The 16,873-nt window shown below is 41.5% G+C and overlaps 1 protein-coding gene and 1 long non-coding RNA gene across 8 annotated transcripts in view; one reads left to right on the forward strand and one right to left on the reverse strand.

Annotated features, from left to right (window-relative positions):
• The window catches only part of LOC137377676 (Krueppel-like factor 12), a 206,511-nt gene that overhangs the window by 51,622 nt on the left and 138,016 nt on the right, over window positions 1–16,873 (reverse strand). The gene's annotated exons all lie outside the window — the stretch shown is intronic.
• LOC137377677 (uncharacterized) overlaps window positions 1–16,873 on the forward strand; it is a 51,872-nt gene that overhangs the window by 19,810 nt on the left and 15,189 nt on the right. The gene's annotated exons all lie outside the window — the stretch shown is intronic.

The raw sequence follows: 16,873 nt of genomic DNA on the forward strand, positions 1-16,873 counted from the left end.
CATACTGGAAGCTACATATATTAATACAAAGGGCCCTTTTCTTTGCAGACAGAAAGAACATGTAAACACATTGCACCTGTTTCAGCTAAACAAAATAAGCGACAGCCATTCACTGGTGCATTCTCCATGGCAACGCCTCTACCAGTCAGAGTTCACTTGGTAACCAATCAGCACTCTCTTCTCATACAGTATAAAGTTGTTGTTTTCCCTTACATTGGTATTCTTGCAAATTGTTCTGCGTGCAAGACGAAAATCTTCAACAACATGTCTCTATTTTCAGCAATACTCAATACATATTTATGTATAAATCCTATAACCAGGTTGGCATCATGTAATTCAACCCAACTCTACAGCAGTTGACCAGTTTCATTCCCAGGATGTCCGAAAACTCAGTTCTCTCACGCTTCGAGAGGGTAGGATGGATTGGGGTGGCGAAAGTTCATTCAGTTCTCAACCATGCTGTGCAAACTCTCCGTTATCTGCATTCCATAATGTAAGTGAGGCAGTCTCTTAACACAACAGCTGATCCAGAAATTATTTTAGCAATGCAAACTGGCCACTTATTCTCTGCATTTACTTTCTATGTAAGTCCCCACATTACAAAAGTGACCACAATTCAAAAGTACTTCATTGGCTTAAAGCGCTTTGGAACATTGAGGTTCTGAAAGTCACTACACAAATGCAAGTCAGTCGTCCTTCTTTCTGAACAAAAGTGGTCCAGCACATCACTTGCTCAACTTGGTGCAAATACTGCAGTGATTTAAATTACTGCAGTGGAAAGCCCACAATGGCCACTTAGTCTATTAATCAAAGTGCTCCAGCTGGTAGTCACAGAAAGGTACTGCTACTTGTAACTACTCCTACCAGGAGATCTGCTGTCATGGTATGTCATGCTCATCCATCTTGTGCCATCCTCACACATCCACTACAACTCATTTGCAACCACTCTGTGATGTTCATCATCCAACTACAGTTAGGTCGACCCCTCTTCCCACTGCCCTCGTCTTTGCCCTCCAGAAGAGATATCTTTAGCTTTTCAGCTCTGATCAAATGACTGAAATACTGACATTTTATTTTCTAGATGTCACTTGTTAGAGTTCGTTGTGCTCTTTAAAAAAAAAAATGTTTTGGAAATAAATGGCACTAGTAAGACCACAACTTGTACCAAGACAATCAGGTAATTAGAATAACCAGAAGCACACATAATCCCTATCACTGCACATTAATTGCAATCCGTGAGCAATCCTTTCAAAGGGTCACTGTGACTCCCAGTCTTTTCTGCAGAGCAGGGATAACAAAGATACAACTCATTCAATCATATTTAGAGTCATGTACCCAGAGTCTGCACTGAAATGGTTAGTTAGATAGTGCAGGTAACTATGAAACTGGATTAAGAGCTGGCCTGTAATTAAAAAGCCTCTCGAGTAATGGCAGCTTCAATTGGTCTTTCTCAGTGTTAAAGTCACTTGCTATTGGCTGACCCAGTCAGCAGAAGTAGCATCAGAAGCTGCAGAGGAGTTTCCACCCTAACTGTAAGAACAGGCAAATAGGACAAAGTTGAAAACTTTACAAACAAACATTTTTAATTCATTGGTTTAAAACTATTCGCGTTCTGCTGTTTCTTTCTTCAATTCAGATGAGGTGTTAGGTAAGACAATGATCTGTTGATAGACACCCCTAGGTCACTGTGCACATTTTCTAGCAGCTTCTTTCCATATCTGGTTGATATGTTTGGTTATCTGTTGGACACCTCTCCACTGCTTCCACTGATCACACTCCAACTGGACTCCTTTGCACCCAAAATCATGTACAGCACCAGAGTTCTGCAAAGATTTTTTTTGTTTCAAAGAAATAGTGCTACATAAAACAATCTCTCTCCAATGTTCTTTTTCAATTTGCTCCTCTCATCTCTTCAATAAATTAAGTCAAGTCAGTGAGGTACGGTTCTACAGATGCTGCCCATCCGCCAATACCTCACACAAGTGGCCATTATTCATGAACTTTTGACAGTGCTCGTTGGCAGGTTAACTGCGAAGGTCAGTAATCCATGCCCAACCTTGTCCTCACCCATGGTCCAGATACACACACATTGCATTAGACATCACTGTAGAGCAATAAGAATGGGAACTTTGGTTGAATTTCTATCAAACAAAATTCCATCAAAATCATCATATTTGCACAACTTGAAGTCAAAGACCATTTATTTTGGTTAAAGCTGCAAATAAACCAGACCATGATGTTTTCAGTTTGTACAACTGCACAGTAATTCTGGTACAGCATACTTCCACACACTAAATAGGAACACTTTCTTTGTTGCTTACCAACCTAATAGATACTTAGTGCTAAATGGCTACAAAAACAATGAAATACCTTGCCCACATACCTTGTTTTAATAGTTGAGCAAGGTAAACCACCCAAAAGGTTAAAATATGCTTGGGCATAAAGGGGTTGAATTTCAGGAGGGATTGTCCTAATTGGCCTCCTTAGGTTCAGAGGCTCAGTGGGTAATCGTGAGCAGCCCTACAGAAATTAATGGCAAATATTCCTCAATTTCAAAGTGTTACAGTGAGATGGTAGAAAGGATCCACATTAATACGTGTCCTACCAGTGTCAAAGTTAATACAAGTGAACATGCTTCTGTGAAATTACCTTGTCAGCCGAAAACCCCACGTTACTATTTAGCAAGAAACAAATTTCCAAAAATAGGCTGAAGTCAGAACAGATGTAGAAATAGTTAAGCAACTTATTAAACTTTATAAAAAGGAAGAATACTTCCGTGATGGTTGAAATTGATCTGTGGGGTCCTTCCAGAAGCAGTTGTATTGTTATCCATTTATTAAATGTACCAGACATTAAAAATACTGAGCTGCCCAGTGATCCTTCTATATCTAATGCATCAACAGAAATTCCACTGAGTGCCTTTTGGATAAAAGCTGCTGTTAACTGTTGCATGCAACAAGGGGAGCTCCATGGACCTGCAAAAGTGTTATTTTGCACTTCATTCTTGAAGCAACAGAAGATTTAAAGAGCTGTATAATTTATTACAAGCTGAAGTAATGCTGTTTGACATTACAGATAATTTTATGACCTGCATTGCAGTTTTACATCGCCTGATTCAGCATGAAGCGGTAGGTAAGAAGGCTGATTAAGTCAAAGCCAGTGGCACGCAAGTATTGGCAAGAGCCGAAGATAGTGACTTCAGTTTTGCTGCAATTAAACTGGAGGAAATTTTAGCTCATGCAGGTCCTAATGGTGTTGGGAGTGTAGACAGCTGGAGAGTGCAGCAATAGTCTGCCACTTGGATGAATCAAGGAGGCAGTAAAAGAGAAAAATGGATGTTGTGCTTAGTAAAGGTAAGTGACCCATTACTAATACTAATTATTACTATATACTAATCATTACTAATACTAAGGGCGGCACAGTGGTTAGCACCACAGCCTCGCAGCTCCAGCGACCTGGGTTCGATTCTGGGTACTGCCTGTGTGGAGTTTGCAAGTTCTCCCTGTGACCGCGTGGGTTTTCACCGGGTGCTCCGGTTTCCTCCCACAGCCAAAGAGTTGCAGGTTGATCGGTAAATTGGCCATTGTAAAATTGTCCCTTGTATAGGTAGGTGGTAGAGGAATTGAGGGAAGGTGGGGATTTAGATTTTAGATTTAGAGATACAGCACTGAAACAGGCCCTTCGGCCCACCGAGTATGTGCCGACCATTAACCACCCATTTATACTAATTTGGGATTTGATAATGTGGTGCTTAAATATAGTGAGATTATAATTGTTAGTCCCTTGGTATATACCTCCATAAAAGGGCAGAAAAAGTACCTTTTCTAGATTATAGAAGACAAAGATCCACTTACAGGAACCATTTTCGATTACTGAAAGATAGTTTAAAAGCATCCTGCAACTGAAGCAACTTAGCTGTTTGGAGACTCAAGTGTAAAATGTCAACTCTGCCAATTTTAAAATAGATCAGCATCAGTAAAACAAAAGGTGGATTGTAAATTTAAAAATGCAAATTGCTTCTGGTGGGGTTTAGAGATCAGATCAGCTGCAATATTTGTGAATTGTAGCACACAGCTCTTCCACATAAAAACAGATAAAATATATATAGTTATTTACAATACAATAAACAGTAAACAATAACAAAATTTCAGTGCTTTTATGAAACTGGTTGACAACATTTAATGTCAAAATTGAATCCCCCATTCCCCTGCATCATCCAGCAGGAAAACTCCATACGAGTCAGTCTAAATTTTACTTCCATAAAGCCAACCTCAATGAATGGCTAACAAATGGAAGGAACTTTTAAAGTTCACCTCAGTTTCATCATAGTCAGCTTCAAATTGAAGTCCATCAATGGTCATTCTGCAACAAGCCCATTTAAAATACCAGGCTGTGATAATTAATTACAATCAATTCAGAAAATAATCCATTAACTGGCAAGTCACCAAGATAGAAAGTACAACCATACTTTATTTAATTTGGTTACTAAATGCTGACTACAGAAAACTGACAGCACTAATTATGTAAATGAAACAAGGGTGTCATCAGCTGCAGTTACACACTGGCTGAAAATGTATTCTGATGGAGGTGGCATTCTTTCAGTCTGTAGTTAAATATGAAACTGACACTGAGAAATTACACCATCTGGTGCAGTACAAAGTCACGTGGTCCAAGAAGACCCCAGGTTTGATCCCAATTTGTGCTGAGTTAGTTGGTATGAACTGGGGTGGCAGTAATAACGCTCCAACAGTCCCAGTGTCCCTGGACTAAAAGTGACATTAACTAGATTTTGACCCTGATGAATATGGAGATATCGCTGCTGTTACCCATGTAGACACTGAGTGAGGGCGAATGAGCTCAGCGATGGTCCCTGCAAGTGACCATACAAAGAATGGTTACTTGAGCATGCTACCAGGGGGCTACCTGTGTCAGAAAACCATACCCCATCAGGATGCAATGCGTTCAAGAGAAAAGAGAGGAATTGGCAACCTTACATACATACATGCAAGTAAGGACTCGTACTACTGAGTGGATACAGAGTGGCTATTTCTTGAATTAAGTGTACAAAAAGAGCTTCATTTTCTAGTTCCAGTTTAAACTATCCACAGTTTTGAGACATAAATTTGGTGTGCAAATTACACACTGATTAAAGACTGCAAATATCAGCAGTGATAAAAGTTCCCTGAGAAAGAGTATCACCGTGGGAAAAGTTATTCACAGCAGGTGAGCATTCATTATGGACACAGCTATCAAAAGAGCCCAGCCTTACTGCAACCCACCAACACGGGCAATGGTCAACAGGAAAGCAAAAGCTACACCATAGCACAGATATATCCAGTATGCTGCCAAGGCTCTGACGGTGACACCTGTACAGAAAAACAAAAGCCTCCGACATCAGGAACAGTATCACAACTTTCCTCCAGTCACTCCCCCAGATCTGAACCAGTTTCAACATAGCAAAGCCAGGCACTATAAAGAGATAAAAAGCAAGATTTTCTTTCAAAATTGTGATCCTGAAAAAAAGTTAGCTTTTTTGAAATAAATCAGGTTCTCTCTCTCTCTCCTCCATGCACACAGTACCCTGCTGTACACCCCACATATAACTATGCTGTTGTGATACAGACACACATGCTATACTTGCTCTCCCACACTGCCCCACTGTGTCGCCCCACCACCTCCCCCTCCCCCCCATTCACACATTACCCTGATGTGCTATACACACCCACTGCAGTACTCTACATCCTGCTATACTCCCCCTCCCCCATACACACATTACCCTGCTGTGCTATACACACCCACTGCAGTACTCTACATCCGGCTATACTCCGCCTCCCCCCATACACACACTACCCTGCTGTACACATTTCCACAGTCACAGTACCCCTCCTGTACTCAAGAGGTCAGATTTAGTGTCCAACCCCTTGGATCATTTTCTCATTTGACACTGAGCCAACAGTTGCCAAGGTAACGAGAACAGTACATGGAAGGATAACTGAAAAATAGTACAGTGTATGCTTCCCACAGGTGCTGCAGAAATAATGAGTGTGTGGATGTAGAAAATAATCCTGAATTTTACCAGTGGAACAATTTGAATGAGAGATTAAATCACTTCAAATCATTTAAAACACACACATACACGCATACAAAGACATTTTCTGCGAAGAGAACTCATTACAGCTTTCCCTATTAACTGCTGTAAACATCAGGCACTTCATGAACACCTCTCTGTAGGTCAATCTCTCCCAGGTCAATCCATTCAGCCAACTACAGAATGGTCTTATGGGACAGTCAGCTATTTGTTTTTTTTTAAATGGTTGTCTCGCCCATTTGCAAAATGCAATTCATTAAGAAATATCTTAATTGCAAATCTTGGGTCTGAAGCAGCTTTTTACATTTCAGGCAAAAAAGTGACATGGGTAGGGGACTTGGATATGAAGCTGAAGACATAACCTTGAACAGTGCCCCTCTGATATTCCCAAATGATGGGCAAGAATATAACTGGGATAAAAGCAAGCTTTTGATCTAAATACAAATGGAGCCTGTCAGTACACACTGTAACTAATTCAATAAGTATGTTAAATTTATAAGAAAATGTGTTTAAAATAATTTACCAATTACCACAGTACATATAGTGTATTTCTTTCAATTGGTTTGATTTTTAAATACAATTAATTAATCGCAGTCAAATTAAACTAGATTCATTGCCACAGGCTTGCTCAGAATTCAATGTACAAAATATTCATAAACCTAATAAATGTATTAGCTACTGATTCCCTGTTACGTTTATGGACCTTAGGAAAATCTTTAAAATAAAATGTTAAGGAAATACCTTTTGTTGAAAGATCTTTCCTTTTCTGTGCAAGAAAATTATATTATTAAGTTTATTTTGGCTTTTAAAAAAAGATTTGATTTGATGGCAGTATAGAGACCTGCCCATCATGTCTGCTCCCTCTTAGGCCAGTCTAGTAACATGAGTAAAGGGAGTGGCCTGGAGCAAATCCACTGTAAATAAGAGGGAGGAAATGTGACTTCAGATCAGCTCTGGAGCCACCCAAGCCCAGGAAACCACATTACAAGCTGCGCATGCACATTTCCCAGCATAGAATGGTGGGGTCTGGCACTGCAAAGTGTCCCTTTGGTTGATCTGAAGTCCCACCCAACCTAGTAATGGGGCCATTACAGGATACATGTGAATTCATGGAACCAAACAACTCAGACGGCCATTCGGCCCATTATGGCTGTGCTGGCTCTTTGAAACAGCTATCCAATTAGTCCCACCCCTCTATTCTTTCTCCATAGACCTGCAATTTTCTCCCATTTAAGTATTTAACCAATTCCCTTTTCAAAGTTACTATTGAATCTACTTTCACAATCCTTTCAGATAGAGTATTCCACATTCTAACAAGACACTGTTTTTAAAAAAAAAATCATTTCCCCTCTGGTGCTTTTCCAATTGCCTTAAATCTGTAACCTCTGGTTACCAACCATTCTGCAACTGGAAATATTTTCTCCTTATTTACTGCATCAGAACCGGTCCTGATTTTGAACACCTCTATCAAATCTCCTCTTAACCTTCTCTGCTCTAAGGAGAACAACCCCAGTTTCTTTGGTTTCTTCACATTAAAAAGTCTCTCATTCCTGGTACCATTCTAGTAAATCACTTCGGCACCCTCTCCAAGGTCCTAACATCATTTCTAAAGTGTGGTGGCAAATTTGGCCACAATACATCTGCTGAGGCCTAACGAGTGTTTTATAAAAGGTGTAATTTTCCTCCTCAACCATACACAGAATACATACTAATTCTACATGCTCATATTGCGCCTGGCACTATACAACTCAACCTATTAGCTAGGGTTTCTACTCCTGCTCACTATCCAGCAACTCCTGCTGGAAAGTGCATATGTATGGGCAGGAGTGTGCTAGTTGCCATACTTGCTACTGCTGACTGCTTACCCACATTCACCAGCTAGTCTCAGACAAGAAACAGCTATTTGGACATACTAAAGGGTGGCAGGTACCCAAATAATCATGCTCCAGCACAAACAAACACCTTCAAGAGAAATTCTGGGCGAATTCTTCTTCCAAAGGAAGAGTTTTCCAACCTTTATTCTTCCACTGAATAAAGTGTTCTAACTTTCTAAAAATATGGCAAATGAAGCAAAACATCCCAGCAACCATGCTTGTGGCCTATAACAGTGCTGTACTTCTCAAAATTACCACTTACGCCTTGTTCCATCCCTAACCCCATCCCAGGATTCTTTCTTACATAGCAACTGCAATGCTGGTGGTGACACTGGCAGCATAATGTGGATTCATTTTCTAAGAGTTTTAATCAATAAAAAAAAATGGAGTGATCCAATTTCAGTCTCTCCTTGCATAAAGTGATTTTCCAGCAATGTTTGCCTAGTTCGGAAATGATTAGAATGAGCTGCATTGTTGCCAGGACCAAACAGGTTTACAGGAGTTAACATTTAACTGTCTTACAAAAGACACTCTGAAGTTTGGTACCAACCGCCCAAATCGAAGTTCTCTTTTAAATCTGCACTGCCCCACTGAAAGGAGTTGAGTGGTCACGAAAGGAGATAGAATAACGCGAAACAAGAACCTGCACAAATCATCTTTTCACATTAACCCCTAAATTATGGCACTACTAGCACCATCACAGCAGTGGCAGTGAATGTGTGAAAGATCTTCTGCATCCCCCCACAAAGACAATAAATGGATCTGTCTGCTTTGATGCTGGATAATTATGGAAGTCAAGAGGACTAGACAATTGCTCGTGAACAATGCCGATATAACCTAAAATAAATTCTTAAGATATCTATAGTGTGGTGAGTGGCCAAGGATGCTCTCTTTCACCTTTGACTGGAGTTCAGAGGTAACCCAGGTTCCTAGAATAAAAGGGAGGAAATTTCACTTGTCAACTTGCTGGAAGCTGGAGTCCAGCAGTATGCTGGAAACCTGGAAGTCTGGGTTTCCCTGCATGCTATGGAGTTTTAAGTACGACTGTTGACCCTGACAGGTTCCCTGTCCACAAGTCAGCCTTGATGACAGGTTTGTCTTCTAGTCAGCCGGAGGAGGCCCCAAGACCATGTAGGTCCAATCCCCGAACCCATCAGCCATCTGATCGCTGATCCCCTTGGGATGTGGGAGGGTGGGGGTCAAATGGTGCAGCTTGGGGAGCTGAAAGGAAGCACTCCTGCTCCTCCTGGCCCACAAGGAGTTTTTCTGAGGCCCAGGAAATCCAGCCGGCCACAGTTAATCCTGCACAGCAGGTTAAATCTGAGGCTTCCAGCCTCATTAACGTATTTAAAATGCCAACCCGCCTCCCAGGAGAATGTTCACTGCTCTTGTCCCACCTCAGTAAAACCTGGAAGTAGGTGCATTGGAGCTGGTTTCCTGATGTGCTCAGAATTTTAATCCATTTAATCCACCCACCCTCACCCAATAATACCCACTAACCCATACTAAAATTCCCTTTCATTCTATTGGCTGACTAGAGGCCAGCCAAGTCTTTTGGAGTTGGAAATACATCTGGAGCAGAGAGACCTGTACTTTGCACTTGGCAACAGTTTAGTCATTGATGCGGACTCAGAGATGAGAAGATTCATTCAGCCAATCCACTAGCTGTAAGCAAACCACCTTTCGCAGTCTCCTTCAGCCCTACAACTCTGAGATCTTTGCCACTCCAACTCTGGCCTTTTGTGCATTCCTGATTTCCAATGCCACATGACTGGCAGCCATGCCTCCAGCGGCCTAGACCCCAAGTTCTGGAATTCCCTCCCTAAAACACTCTGCCTCTTTCTCCTCCTTTAAGATGCTCCTTAAAACCTACCTCTTTCGCCAAGCTTTTGGTCATGTCCTATTATCTCATTATGTGACTCAGTGTCAAATTTAGCTTGATAATGCTTCTGTGCAGCTCCTCAGGATGTTTTACAATGTTAAAGTTGCTATATAAATGCACAATGCTGCTGTTATTAATTTGAAGCAGACTGTCCCCACTACTTCCTTTACTACACAAACTACATAGTTTAAGAGGGACTAGTAAAGGCAGAAAACACTAGGAGGAAGGCAAAAGGAAGGAGAGGCTAGCACAACATCCCTGAAAATAAGTAGCTGCAATAACAAAAACAAAACCAGCTTATTTCAACTTCTGGCTCAGGAACAGTAGAGGTTATTGCAGACTGCCTGATCATATGCCAGGTTTTGGAAGCAGTCAGCAATCCTAATATTTGTCAGTAGGAATGCTTTATCTGCTGAATGGATGCAAAACAACCATCATTTGTGTAACGTATTACTTGAGCAATGCAGCTATAAAGTAAGCCAGGATTTGAATGTTCTATCTTACTTGCTTCAAGGCCGAGGGCTTCAAAAGTTCCGGCTGCCATTTTGGTCAGTTGGGAGATGAAATTGGCAGCTGATTGGAAGTCAAAATTGCGGCCAACCAGTTCAAGGCTATACAAAGCGAGATCAGGGAGACACGAAGCCAGACTGGGGCCAATGGAAGCAGAAGTGGGTCAGAGCAGGAGTTCCAAAGTCAACACCACAACGAAAGCTCCAGCCTTTAATCTGCAGCTGGATTTTAAACCATCAGACGTAGACAACGCCAGTAACTGCCCAGCTCTTACTGCAGCACAAATATTTTACAAAAGTGCTTTTTTGGCACAAGAAGAAACAAAGAGCTCTACCTCTTTGCACACCAAGCCGCATGTTAAAACTGTGCCAATTGCGTGGCTCCCCACCCCATGCAGCTGCACTTGGGTTCCTGGCAGCTCACAAGACAGCAACTTCCGATTGTCCTACCATGTCAACATGGATAACTACAAAAGTCAGCAGGCTTGGTTGGTTAAGGAGGTGCTCCAATAATTTTTTTTAATACAAAGTGGCCTAGACATGTGGTGAAAAATTAAACAAAAAAGGTTTTCAAGCCACGTTTCCTTAAAGAAAAAAGTCATATTGCAATAAGCTGCACTTAAATACTAAAAGCTTTTTTTAAATAGTGCTGCAATTAACAGGAACAACTTGAATTGACATCAGAAACAGAAAAGGATACATGAGGAAAATCCGAAGCCTAGACAAGTGAGGAAAGATTAACCAGGGCGACCAAAAGCTTGATCAAAGGTGCAAGGCAGGGTTTTCCTGCAGGCTTCTGAACCCCACCATCAGGCTGAAATGTGGCTCAGAAGCCCAAACTGAGGGCTAGATTTTGTTCTCCCTCAGGCATCGGGTTCCGTGCTAGGGGGCGCGGGGGGGACAAAAGGGAAAATAGATAATATAATTGTTATTGGATGGGTGCGAAAGGGGCATTGTGAATTTATTTATTTAACTTTGGGGGGTGTTTCCTCTTTAAAAAATTTAAGCATGCTCACAGGGTATAGCTGCCCTTGGAAAATAGCGCCTGCGCACAGGCAGCTGACGTCACTGCCAGGGGCGGACAGCCTGCCCCCTCCATATGATTGGGGAGGGCAGGCCACAGCAGCTATTTAAATGAGCTGTTGCGTGGGAGATTGCAGCAGCTCTTTGGTGTGTGGCCCACCATTATTTAAGCTCGCTGCCTTAAAATCCAGCCCTGAATGGGAAACACTCACTCACTGACCATTAATTGGCCGCTGAAGGGGCCAGAGGGCAGGCACTGTCCAATTAAGGACAGTGGGGGGCTCTCGAAGCTGGAGATGCCAATCTGAGACCTTCCAGCTTGAAAAGAGCAGCAGGCTGCAAAGGGAGGCAAGTAAGGGAGAGGATGCTTCAAAATCAAGGCACTCTCTTTCCAAATTTTTAAAATTTAAATTAAAAAGTAGCTTTTGCAGCCAGGCCACTATCGTTGGAAGGTTGGGGGAGGTGAGGGAAAAGAGGCCCTCTACAGGGCCGCCTGCGGCTGCTACAGCATCTAGGCAGGCAGGCAGAGCTCCTAGGCCTGGAGTGATGGTGTCCTAGTCTGCCGACGGGAGGCTGCCTCCAAGCAGTTAAACTGCGTCATCACCCTGCTGCTTGCGGGGATCTGGAGGCTGACGAGAAAATCCCAGTCAGCCTCCTTTAATTGGCTATTAACAAACTTAATCTGCTACCTACCACATGTAGACGGGTAGCCCTGCTGCCACCCCACTCCCCATCCGCAAAAATGGCCCAGGGCAGGATGGAGCTGGGGAACTGGCACGCAGAATGGCAGTGCTATTTTTAGCACCTCCCCGCATCGGATCCCAAATCAAGCCCATAGGCTTTAAAAGCAGGGGAAGGTGGAGGTGGAGCTACAGAGAGATACAGAGAGTGAATTCCAGAAGATGGGCCTAAGTAGCTGAAAGCATGGCCACTAATGACAGGGCAAAAAGGAGGCGCAAAACACAAGAGGCCGGAGTCAGAGGAACAGAGTTTGGATGGAAGTGTTTGTAGGGTTGAAGGAAGTTACAGAGATAGTAATGAGCATGGTTATATAGAGATTGAGGATGAGAACTTAAATCTGAGACACTAGCAACCAGGAGCCAAAGAAGGTCAGTGAGTAGATAAGTTGTAGGCATGAGCTGAACTTTTATTTTCATCTACAAATATGGTGTTATTGCAAAAGTTTCCTTGAATACATCAAGATGATATGTACAGGTAATTAACCCTTCCACAGAGGAAGAACTAATGTATTGATCCAATTATCCATTGCACAAACACTTAAAAGTGAAATACGGAACTTTTTGTAGTGCTGATGAATTCACTTCAGACTAGCATAGTGCTGTAGCTCAGGCACCACCACCAGAGTTGATCATCATTTGCACAACTTGCTCCTGGGCTTCTTTCAATAGCAGTTTGGATCCATCTGTTTGAAAATGCAACAACTACAGGTCACTATTCTTTCAAATTACTCTTCAGCATGGGAATAACTGTTCCACTGTTAGGAGCTTCATGCATGAACGTGTGACTCACCAACCTCTGGTGTATACTGTTAGGAGATGAAAGTTGAATGCTATCCTGAATGAAAACAACAGTGTGTCAACCTTCCCCTTCATCATTTCTATGGTCTTCACCTCAAAAGTCTCATGTCTTTTAAGGATTTTCTCCATTGCTACTCTGTAGACACACTTTCAGGAAAAGCCACAAAACTTCCAAGAGGATTATCAAAGAGCATGTCAGTCCAGAAGCCCAAAGTTGAGCATGTATCTTGGGTCTGGAGCTGTGATTTTCCCCTCCTCACCAATATATCAGAAATGCTTGTGTTATCTATTAACCGATTGTAAATCTCTGCAAGCACCTTCATAAAAATAACCACAACACCCAACATGACAACCTGCCTTCAGCCATTCCACTCAGTTAGATGAAGCATACAAAAGATGAGGCCTAGCAAAAGTACAGAAAGGAACATACAACTTTTGTTTATACTTTGCTGTCAATATGATAGCAAAATCAAATCTCAATCTTAGCATCAACCAACTCAGGAAGAAAATGCTTCTTTATAGATTGAGTACTTAATGAGGAGATCACCAGTTTACCAGTCAACCATAAAACAGTTACAACTGAAAGATAATTGAAGAATGAATACAGAAAGATAGCTTCCCTCGCACAAACAACCCTTTTCAACTACAGTTAACCTCTGTAATGAGGCCTGCCATTTTAACATGGGTTAAATTTCTTTGTGATTTAACTTCTAAATTTGGCACTTAATACAATCTCCAACTTAATTCTTGTCCAAATCCAATACTGTTCAAAGTGTGGCTAGCAGGATGATCTTACACACTTAGGGTGCAGTTTATTTTGTGCTACAGGAGTTGTTTTGATTATATTGCAAGTTCCTCCCTGTCCTTGTCAACACCAACTGTAAGATTCAGCTAAACCCTTTAATACAACGTATTCAGTGTTTTACATCCAAAGGAGAGTTAAATGGGTCACACCCACTCCCCATTCTCACTACTCATATACAGACCTACTGTAACAGAAGCTCAAAGTTACATTCCTCCCAGTTAGTTGCCAGCAGTACAGCTGTGTTAAGCATTTGAGCTCACCACTGGAGTGAAAATTAACATGCACTTTCTGCACTGCACAAAGAAAAACACACTTTCAACATTTCATTCCCAGTAAAATGTTATATTTATGAAAATACAAGGCTATCCGAAACAAGGGTACAATAATTTTGGACGTTGTGGTGAAATGAAGAGAAATACAACAGCATTAGGAAAGCAGCCACCACAGTTAACATAAAACAAATCAATCCCTCAATGATTAGAATATCACATCAAATGCTTTCAATGCTTGGAGTAACTTGGTTATCTTGGCTCACGTGAAGACAGGCCACTTAGGGCAAGTTAATGGAGAGGTGCTACCATCCATTATAGCCCAGCCTAGGGATATGGCTGAGCCAATCTCCTCTCATGTGTTGCAGATAGTGAATAAGTTGGAAGAGTCCACAAACCGTATCTGCAACATGATGTGAGTGGCAGGTCAGGATACCAAACTCCCTGGCAAACATGGTAGTCAAGGAGGTTCCTGCAGTAACAAAACCTCAGGCAGAGATTCTAAGAGCAACAGTTGCTGCTAAATATGCCCTCAAGGGCTCCCTAGCTTAGGGCTTTCATGACTTCATTTGGACTATTTAATCCTTTCTCATTCAGACCATTGGCCCAAATGAACCAGTGCTCAGTATTATGGGTTGGATTCACATGTGAGAAGGATTTTAAGGTACAAGGGGTAGGAACAGAAATAAGATATTATTAAGTCACAATTAGTAAAAATAGAAATCTGTGTGTTTATGAATTAGTCTCATACAAGCCATTGGTTCTTTTTTGATTTGTTATTGAAGGTTTGTAAATGTTCTTTCCCTGAAAAGGATGGAAAATGAGTTCTGGTTATTGAGAGTTTTGCAAAGATTCCTCAATGGAATTGAGCACTCTGGAGAAGGGGTCCATCCTTTCAAATGGAAAAACTATATTGATAATTCCCCACCTAATATTACCTGCTGCTGGCTTTGAGTTGTCCTGCATTATTTCCTGTCCTGGGCATTTTTGGTCAAATTGAAAACCTTTCACTTCAATTACTGTGGATGGAGGATCCAATTTGTTTCTAACTGCAAATCTTTGCAACATGCCCCTTTCAGTTTTGATACTTTTATTGGGATTCCCCATACATATTCAGACCATGAAAACAGGATTGCAGAGTCCCTATGGTCTGTTCAATAATGATACAGGTAACACACAAGGCTTCTTTCAACCTGTTGCTCTCGGTTCTCAAACCTGGGAATAGCGATGAAGCCTTTGGAGATAATCCTTAGATTAGAAAAGTGACTACGCTTGCACTTTTGCAACATTCTGAGATTTTGAAAGGTGCTATACAAATGCAAGGCCATTCTTCCTTTCAGTCCAAATGGGAAGTAATAATCAGAGCTGCTCCTGCAGGCAGTGCTGACAAAGCCTTTGGAGACAATCTCAAAATGTACAAACGATGGGAACAGAAAAGTACAAAAATGCATTTTGCTGTTTAATCGAATTTTTAAACTGAAATATGGCTGAAAGAAATGTAGCAAGATGAAACACTGGGGTATATTTCCAACTGTAGCAGCTGTTGCAGAACCCACCTGATTTCCCTTACATTCATTCAAATGAAAAGAGAAAAGCAGTGGGATCTGTTACTGTATGGGATCTTCTCCGTTAGAGATACCTCGACTTTCCATTCAGGTGATGCTCAATTCTTAGGCAGTAAAGACAAAATTCTACTCCCAAGTCCATCTAAACAGTTGAGACTAGTCCGGTGAAAGGTTATCACAGTGACGTTATTATACTACTCTTGGGGTTGGGCCAGTAGGTAGGTTATGCTTACACATTTTTAAAATAACTGTCTTTTTCTGGGGTTCCCACAGTTAACTTTTCCTCTCGTTTCCAGGCTAAGAGAATGGGGCCGGCACTGGTTCTGAGTTCTCTGCCAATCACTTGAACGATGGAGCTTGTATTTGTTTGTGAAATCTTCTTTACCTCTGAGAAATTTAAAATGATTGACAAGTTTTCAAAGCCATAAAGGACATAGAACTGCCTGGTGCCTCTGAAGGTACAGCCCTTCCTTTAGCATAAGACATCCACAGAGAGGCAGCTGTAGTTACAAACATAAATACATTCCAGATCACTAAGATTATGCAAGTAATAAAGCAAGGCAATTATGTGAAGCAGTAAGAACAAGTAGCAAAATAGTGAAAGGATGATTCACCCCATTCCTCATTGACCTTTACAGTATAAACACAACCCTGCAGAAAAAATAAGATAATGGTTTACAAGAAAGCGACAATTTATTTGAACCTATTAAAGTCATGAGGACATGCCAGGAGTAGGTGTTTATCAGAGTTAAGCCATTCCTATCCCAATGAGTTATCTTTGGAAGTAAAGACAAACATTCCGAGTACAGAGGGAGTTTCATTCTGCATCTGGGTGTAATATACCTAATCTGAGAGTTTCCAACAGATTTTGGATAAAAACAAAAGTGTAGAAATGTTTCATTTTCCAGAATCAAGAAATCCCACCTTGAGAAATACACGAAAAAAAAGCAAAATCACAGAGCCATGATTCAAAAGACCTGCCATTTTGAAATTCTCAATGCCAGGAACATGAGGGCCAAAGTTTTACTGACACCCATCATTGCTGAGCACTGGTAAAACAGTGCTCGTGGATCAGTTTGTAATGATTGTGCACTGATGAACCAAAATACTGTTCCAGAGTGTCAAATATGGCTTTGATTTCACAATTCCACAGTTTGCCTCGCCATAAAATTGGGGAATGGATTTTCCTTGCCAGGAAAGACGACCAGGACAGGGCCTATTCTACTGTCTACTGGGGCTGAATTTTCAATGGCCTGTTGCAATGGGAGAGCTCAAAAACAGGAGGAAAGTCCTATCGGACCAGCTCCACGGCACATTCCC

This window comes from Heterodontus francisci, chromosome 15, assembly GCF_036365525.1.
Source record: "Heterodontus francisci isolate sHetFra1 chromosome 15, sHetFra1.hap1, whole genome shotgun sequence".
NCBI classification, from domain to species: domain Eukaryota; kingdom Metazoa; phylum Chordata; class Chondrichthyes; order Heterodontiformes; family Heterodontidae; genus Heterodontus; species Heterodontus francisci.